The sequence below is a fragment of the Conger conger genome, chromosome 14, assembly GCF_963514075.1.
Source record: "Conger conger chromosome 14, fConCon1.1, whole genome shotgun sequence".
NCBI lineage: Eukaryota > Metazoa > Chordata > Actinopteri > Anguilliformes > Congridae > Conger > Conger conger.
Window position 1 is genome coordinate 12289461 of NC_083773.1, and position 7621 is coordinate 12297081.

Here is a 7621-nt window from a genome sequence, read left to right on the forward strand (position 1 = left end):
TACAACTAACTGCAACTAGTGTGGTTGCTCATTAATATTTCTGAATCTGATTTAAATATCCTGCACAGATACCCGCGTAATTCTAGAGGGGTGATATCTGCTTGCTTTGTAATTGAAGTTAATGAAGGGCCCAGCTAATATTATATAACAAAGAATTATATTTCAGCCCGAGTCATCACTCCTCAAAGGAAGCCTTCTCTTAATTCAGTTAATCTAATTGAGCTAATTGACTGCCCTTCTTACCACCTTCTTCAGCCCCCTGGGGTTTCTCCTCATAATGTGGCCCTTATTTCTATTACGGCATTATCTCTGCTGCCCTCATCGGTGCAAATTCCAAGATGGTTGCTCTGAGGAGACATGTTGCCTCTTCTACAAACGCAGGGTTGAGTTTTTTCTTTTCCTGTTCTACTCCTAGCTCCATCCATTGGGAGAGGCTCGAAAAAAAACAGGATACTGGAAACGTGGAATATTGTTACCATGTCAGTTACAGATGTAGTAAATGCATGGCAGATGGGCAGAGGTTGATCCACAGGTCGATCGTTTATACGCCAGGCTTTTTTCGAAAAAGGCAAGACTGGGAGTTCCTCAGTTCCACTTCTAGCTCCTAGATGGAACATTTAATGGGTTGGAATGTCCTTAAGGATGGCGGGCCTCGATCGATTTCCGGGTCAGGAGCAAGGAAAAGAAGAAAGAAGAGAAAAACAGGCAGTGGGAATGAGCTCAGTCCTTCTTGGCTGTCTGCAGCCTGTGGCACAGCAGACCGTCACCTCCCCCTGTTAACCCCCATGGACCTTAAAGACCTCAGCCGTCTTCCTCCTGGTGTAGGCTAGGTCCATTAATCGTCTCCAGGTCTACCCAGGAACTGCTCATGTGCAAACAGCGATGTGGAGTGGACGAGGAGTGAATAGGGAATCGGACCTACCACATTATCAGAAACTCGCAGGTTTAATTCCCAGTACAGGTAGGGCTCCAGTGCTTTCTGTGTCCTTGAACAAGGCTTTTGAGCCGTGCTAATTGCCGGCTGGTGAAATAGATAATGTGTGACATGTATATGGCCTTCGCCTGGTATTCTTTTGCATGTGACTGTCTCAATCCACCTCAGCCACTCATCAGTCCTCACACCATGTTGCTATGCGGATGACAAATATTTCATTTTCTCCTTCTGACATGACAGAGTCTCTTCAACGTATGTCGCTATAACGAGTGGACCTCTATCACCTCTATCACGAATGTCTATCACTGGAAAATGTACACATATATTTTTTTTACAATGTACTGAGCTGCACTGCTAATGCAGAACTCCCCCTTCAAGTTTTTGCTCCACTGTTCCACCTCCCCCACTTCATATTGCATATATCACAACTTCAATATAACCCATACATACCTAATACTGCCTTCCATTTCCCCCTTCCCCCGGTACTGGTCATCTGTCTTTCTAAAAATGCATTACCTCAAAGGGCACCCCTTATACTTACTCCTTTGTCATGGAAATTTCTTATCTCTGTAAGAAAAACGAGCCACTTCCCACTGTCCATGCGCAAATGTAAATATTAGACTATTTTTATTTTAGAACAAGTGGTATTTTTACATTTACTTAAAATATTTCAGATTAAGTGTCTTAAGTATTTGTCTAATAAGAATGCAAATGTTCCAGTTTCTCAAGACAATCTGTTTCAACTACATTTCAAAGGTTTAAACATACAGCAGCTTAGCTTGAAACTGGTGATATTCTCGTTCAGTTTAAAGCTATATTTTTACATGCAGCTTTCACACAGTTTCTTGCTCTCATAACAGTCTGTTTGAAACCCTTGATGCTTTTGATGTGAAACATGGCTAGCATGCTATTGCAGTTTCAAAAGTACATATCTATACATATTTAAGTTGTGTTTTTGGTATTTTAACTTTTTGAAAAATTTGAATATTTGGCATGTAATATTAAGATCCATTACATGGTTTTAGGACGTAGTCTCAAAAACACCTATCATTAATATTATTCTGAATTCTTGCATAATATTGTGTTGTATTTTAATGTTACACGGTGAACTGTGCCTTGTTATTTCACTATGTTGTATTTGAATTTTGCATTTGAGTGCTTTCAGACTTTTCCCCGGATAATGGACATAAACAAAATAGTATCGTAAAATCCACAATTAATAAATAATGTTTCAATAGTAGGAATGAATAATTTGTGCAATATGATCAGTTACAGGTATATAAAGCCTATTGTTATTTGTTATCCCTTTAACACTTTGGGAGCAGAATGCATATGAAATTCATGCACCACAATTAAAGCTGATGATCAATATATAATTCATGGCCAATACCCCCCGGCGGTCACATTTCCATGTAAAATTTGAATGTTCACTCGCGTCCCATCCTTTGCGAGGTCCCGTCCCTCGAAACTTACGCTCACAATAAAAGAAGCATCCCGCCACGGGGAACACAGGGGGTTTGGACCATGTTAAATGAAAAAGGGAAGGGAGTGGGATTTACGGTTTCCATGTACCATGAGGGCCGTGTAATCCCCCGTATCCGCTGTGACTGCCGCGCGCCTCTCCTCGGGCGGGTGTTGTGGAAGCGGTGGCGGACACGGCCTCCAGATGCGGGTCTGGCACCCCCGTCCGACCCCGCGCCTCTCTCCGCGGGCGGCGAGTGTAAGTCGCGTACGCTAACGCGCTCTCCCCGCGTTTTCCAGGCTGTGGCTCTGGCCCTGTCGGAGCAGCTGTCCGTCAGCGGTGCCATGAGAAATTCCCACACCGGTGTTATCAAACAGAGATTCCGAGGGAAGCAAACATTTTACATTACAAGTCAACCTTGTAAACAAGAACTTTTGTACAAAAGACGGAGGTGAATAATTGATGGGTTGTAAGAGGATCCAGCTTTGAGGGATTTTGAGCATTGATTCTGGCTGTGAGAGGGGAAACAGAGCCAGCCACCTTGGTGCAACAACATTCAGCTGCTCCCCTCTGTCTGTCCCTCTCCCTCTCTCTTGCTCTCTCTCTCTTGCTCTCTGTCTGCTGTCTGTCTTTCTCTCTCTCTCACACACACTCTCTTTCTCTCTCCCTCTGCATCTCTTCCTCTCTCTGTCTCTGTAGGCTGTCTGTATTTCTCTCACATACATACTCTCTCCCTTTCCCTCTCTCGCTGTCTGTCTGCTGTCTGTCTGTGTGTCTGACTTTGTCTCACGCACACACACTCACTCACACAATCTGTCTCTGTCTGCTGCCTGTCTCTCTCACACACTCGCATACTCTCTGTCTCCTGTTTGTCTGTCATTCTCTCTCTCTCTCTCTCTCTCTCTCTCTCTCTCTCTCTCTCTCTCTCTCTCTCTCTCTCTCTCTCTCTCTCTCTCTCTCTCTCTCTCTCTCTCTCTCTCTCTCTCTCTCTCTCTCTCTCTCTCTCTCTCTCTCTCTGTCACTCACTGGGGCTGCATGGCTGCCATAGTCTGGCAGAGTGAGGAGGAGGCAGTGAACATGAGTAGAACAAAGGAGCAGATGGTGGCCGAGAGAAAGCAAAGCCCCTGAGTCAGGAAGACCTTAATCCAGAATGTTCCACCCTGCCAACAGTGAGATACACCAGCAGATAGTTAGGGAACAGCAGAGAAATCCAGGCCTGGCAAAAATGATGGAAGTCTGTGAATTATAAATGGTCAAATATTAGCTAATGCACAAAGCTAACTAAAACATTAATGTAAATATTAATAAGTCAGTTGCAGCAATACTGATTTTAACCCCAGTATACTGTACTCGGATGCACCATCTATGATTTAGTTCTACAGCCCATTTTTATCTGTAGTCCCTTGTGAGGATGTACATATACAGTCATAAAAATGACAAAATACAAGCATAAAATGCATCACATGGGGTCTAGTCAGAACAGGGCACAGTCAGATGCTATGGCAACAGCAGTGTGTTAGATTCTGAACTTAGAATATAAAGCTAAAACAATTGGCACAAATACCAGGTTTGAGGCCTTCTGAAGCAAACCATTATTTAGCAGTCAAACAAAATGGCACTACAGAACACATTACACTACAAAACAAGGCAGGGGTGGGGGCTGTGGAGGGGTGGTGTGGATAAAACCAACGGCTCCACCACAAGACCATAAATGTCTTAGTGTGGGCGGCTGTGACATATCCTGTTTAAAGGAGCGTATTGATTGCACTCTAATTATAAGGGATGTTTGCGCTTACCCTGTAAATGTGCCTTCTCTCATCGATTAAAGCGCTTGACATCTCACTCGCCGTTATAAACTCCGTTCGGTCCTGAGTCATGTCTCGGCTCTGCGTTACGCGGCTTCTCCGACACGCCGGGCTGTCTCCACCGGTCAGGCTTAACGTGAGCGGACGTCTCCTTAAGATAATTTTCACAACCCGGTTTCCCGGGCCAACAAGACGTCAGCACTTTCATAGATCCGGAGCCCAGTCCCTAGACGGGCTCATCAGCTCGACAGGGATGTCAGAGTGTGCAATGTCACCCGCTCCGGCCATGTTGGGATCATTGATCTCGGATTCGCCGGGCTGGCTCCGCGGAGATCCCCGCGCCGCTGAACATCGCGCGGTCCTACGTGCGGGCGAACGCTTCTCCTCTGTTCGAGGGCGCGGTATCCGGGCCAAAGCTGCGTCCCGTGGCCGCGCCGTGCCCCTCGAATACGTCCCACCGGCAGCCTCAGTATTTATTACCGGGCAGGACATAATCAGTGTAGTCCATCTGCACTGCTGTGGGCCTGTGGCTCCTGCATCGGGCTCAGGAGCAGATGTGTATGTGGGACCCGCTCCAGATCACATACAGTAACTGCTGTTCCACACTTTCTCAACCCCCCCCCCCCCCCCTCCTACTACACTTCCTTAAATCTGAGGGGTGAAAGCAACCGTTAAATTCTTTTTTTACGGTATGTGCGAAATAAAAAAATAAAATTAAAAAGTAATAGCCTGACCTCGTAATTCAAAGTAAAGGATAATGCATATTACAGTGGCAGAGTCGAAGGCTGAGTTCCCCCAGGCGAGATTTATTTGTGCGGACGCGCATTATTCCGAACTTGAATACTGCATGCGGTATGAATCACGGGGATTACTCGTGGTGTCTGTTTTTTGCAAGTGCATAATGAAATACGCTGTGGATCTAGGACTTGCAATTGGTGCAAATAATGGGTCTGTGATTACGAGAAGATAATCCTCTCTTCCGGAGTTAAGAACATGACTAAGAACACGACGATGATTGGCTGGAGCTCACCCCAATCAATGAAGATGAAGAAGAAAATCATAAAGTAATGAAGTTTCAGCGTGCTAAAAAAAGACAAGACGCTATTAATACTCGAGCGCATTTACTGAAGTGTGCCGAATCAAGAGAAGCAAGCCGGTGTCAGATCAGGGAGTGCGATCGGCCAATATTTTCTGCTGCTGTAATTGTTCATTTATGAGTTTGAGTTGAGTCGTGGCCCCTAGTGCTCCCGCGGTTAATAATTTAGATTAAAACCAGAGGGCTCCCTGAAAGGTAACTGACGTTGCTTTAATTAAAACCCGTTTCTCTCTGAATTACCTTGACTGCGGTTCCTGTGTGAGAGGGGGGGGGAACACAGAGAGTGAGTCCTTGGATGCGGTTGTAATTAGACTTGGTAATGACAACGGTCTGTTTACTGGGTAAACCCTGCTAATGCTAAACACAGCTGACTTATGGAGTCCGGACTGTACTTCAAACAGAGTCCGTGGCGGCAGTCCATATCAATTAGCTAGCGCGGGGTGATATATCATTCACTTACTGCTGTGCCGAGCTGGGCCTCCTCCGGAAGCAATTTCCCAACATTATTTGTAGGCAGTGGATATTTTCGCATTTACATAATTGAGGATCCTATAGAAGATAATATGGAAATGATTCGAGTACTGTACTGATTACTCTTTATAAATTGCTAATAAAGTTATCTATTTCATTGCATTTATATGAAATGTTGATATGTGGGAAATCTATTGCCTGTTAATAACAAGCAATGAATCACTTGTAGATGTTATTAGTGAGCCACTGACACTTAATGCTTAATTGCTACAATGAAAGTTACTGAGCATAATAAATGAGAGTAATGTCATTTGCAGCCACCGATTTAAAGGGGAGATACACATTGAATATCAATGTGCGCCAGTGTTTGCGCGCAGTAGCTGGAGTGAATATAAATGTAAGCGCGCACATTCTGTAACACAGCCACAGTTAACTAAACGCTCTGTTATCATATATTTCCTGCTCCTTTCTGGGTCTTTTTTTTCAAACTGAGCAGATACTATGTCTGTTGGGCTTGTGGTGTTTGCTCACTATATTATAATATATGTTCCGGAGACAGCTCCACAAACGAATGTGCGTTTCACTTGGCCGCCCGCCCGGGGAATGACATTCAGGTGGAGCGTGCCCTCCGCACAGCCTTCGCCTGACTCCTGGCCACCTGCTCCGTGTCTCCCAGAGCCCGGGGCCCCCGGGGCCTGGACGGGCGTTTCTGCAGACGCGGGGTATGCTGAGTCGCACGTTTCCCTCCTGTGCCGTCACTTCTGTCTGGTTAAGTGACAGCGCGACGGAAACGCGGAGAGGAGATTCCCCCGGGGGCCGCCGGCGCCGCCGCGCCTCGCTGTGATGCCACGCCGTGTTCGGCCGTGTCCTCCATCTGCGGGGAGCCTTCTGCTGCGTTCTGGCCTGACCTCTGACAGCCTAAGAGCGCACGAGAAGGGCGCCGAGGTGAGTCTCAGTTTGCCCTGACACAGCAGCCTGAAGCTAGCAATGTATAATATCAATAACTGTGGCTTGCTAAATATAATTTGAAGCAATGTGTAAACTTATGTATTTATCACAAATGGCTGTTTAACGTTAAAACCGATAGTTATGATCCACGGCAGACGAAACGAGACTCCCGAAATAAAAATAAAAAGTTTATATGCAATGTTGTCAAACGGTACTTGTCCCAGATTTTATTTTGATATAAAATATCACATGGTCTTCACAGAATTGTTGCTAGCTCACGGGGCTCTGTGAGGACACTGTGAAACTCATGTCGAGGAATTGACGGCCATCACTCGTAGAACCTATGTTTAAGGGAGCCCCAATGAAATGGTTTCAAATCCCAAAATGGTTTCAAATGCTGCTGCTGTCTTCAGTGCCATATCATCTGTCATTACCTGGAATTTGGGTATTCAGTATTCTGAAAGATGACTGAGGAAAAGATAATTGAGTAAGGTGCAGCTCTATATTTAAGAGAAAGAATAGGCTGGATAAAACCAAGATGGATAGGGGCATGGGGGTTATTCAGGAGCTGAGAAGTGTACCATTAAAACTCTATGAGCTAAAGTGGCGGCATTAGCTCAGGAGGGAAGGGCAGTCGACTGGCAGTTGGAGGGTTGCTGATTCGATCCCGCCCTGGGTGTGTCAAAGTGTCCTTGAGCAAGACACCTAACCCCAAAATTGCTCCTGGCGAGCTGGTTGGTGTATGAGTGTATGTGTGAATAGGTGAATGAGAAGCATCAATTGAACAGTGCTTTGAATAAAAAGTCCTGGCTATGTCATTTGAAACTTGGAAATTATTTATTTTCTCTTCAATTCTGAAGTGGTGTTTTCTTACCGCGTCAGAATATTGTAAAGATGAGCTGAGG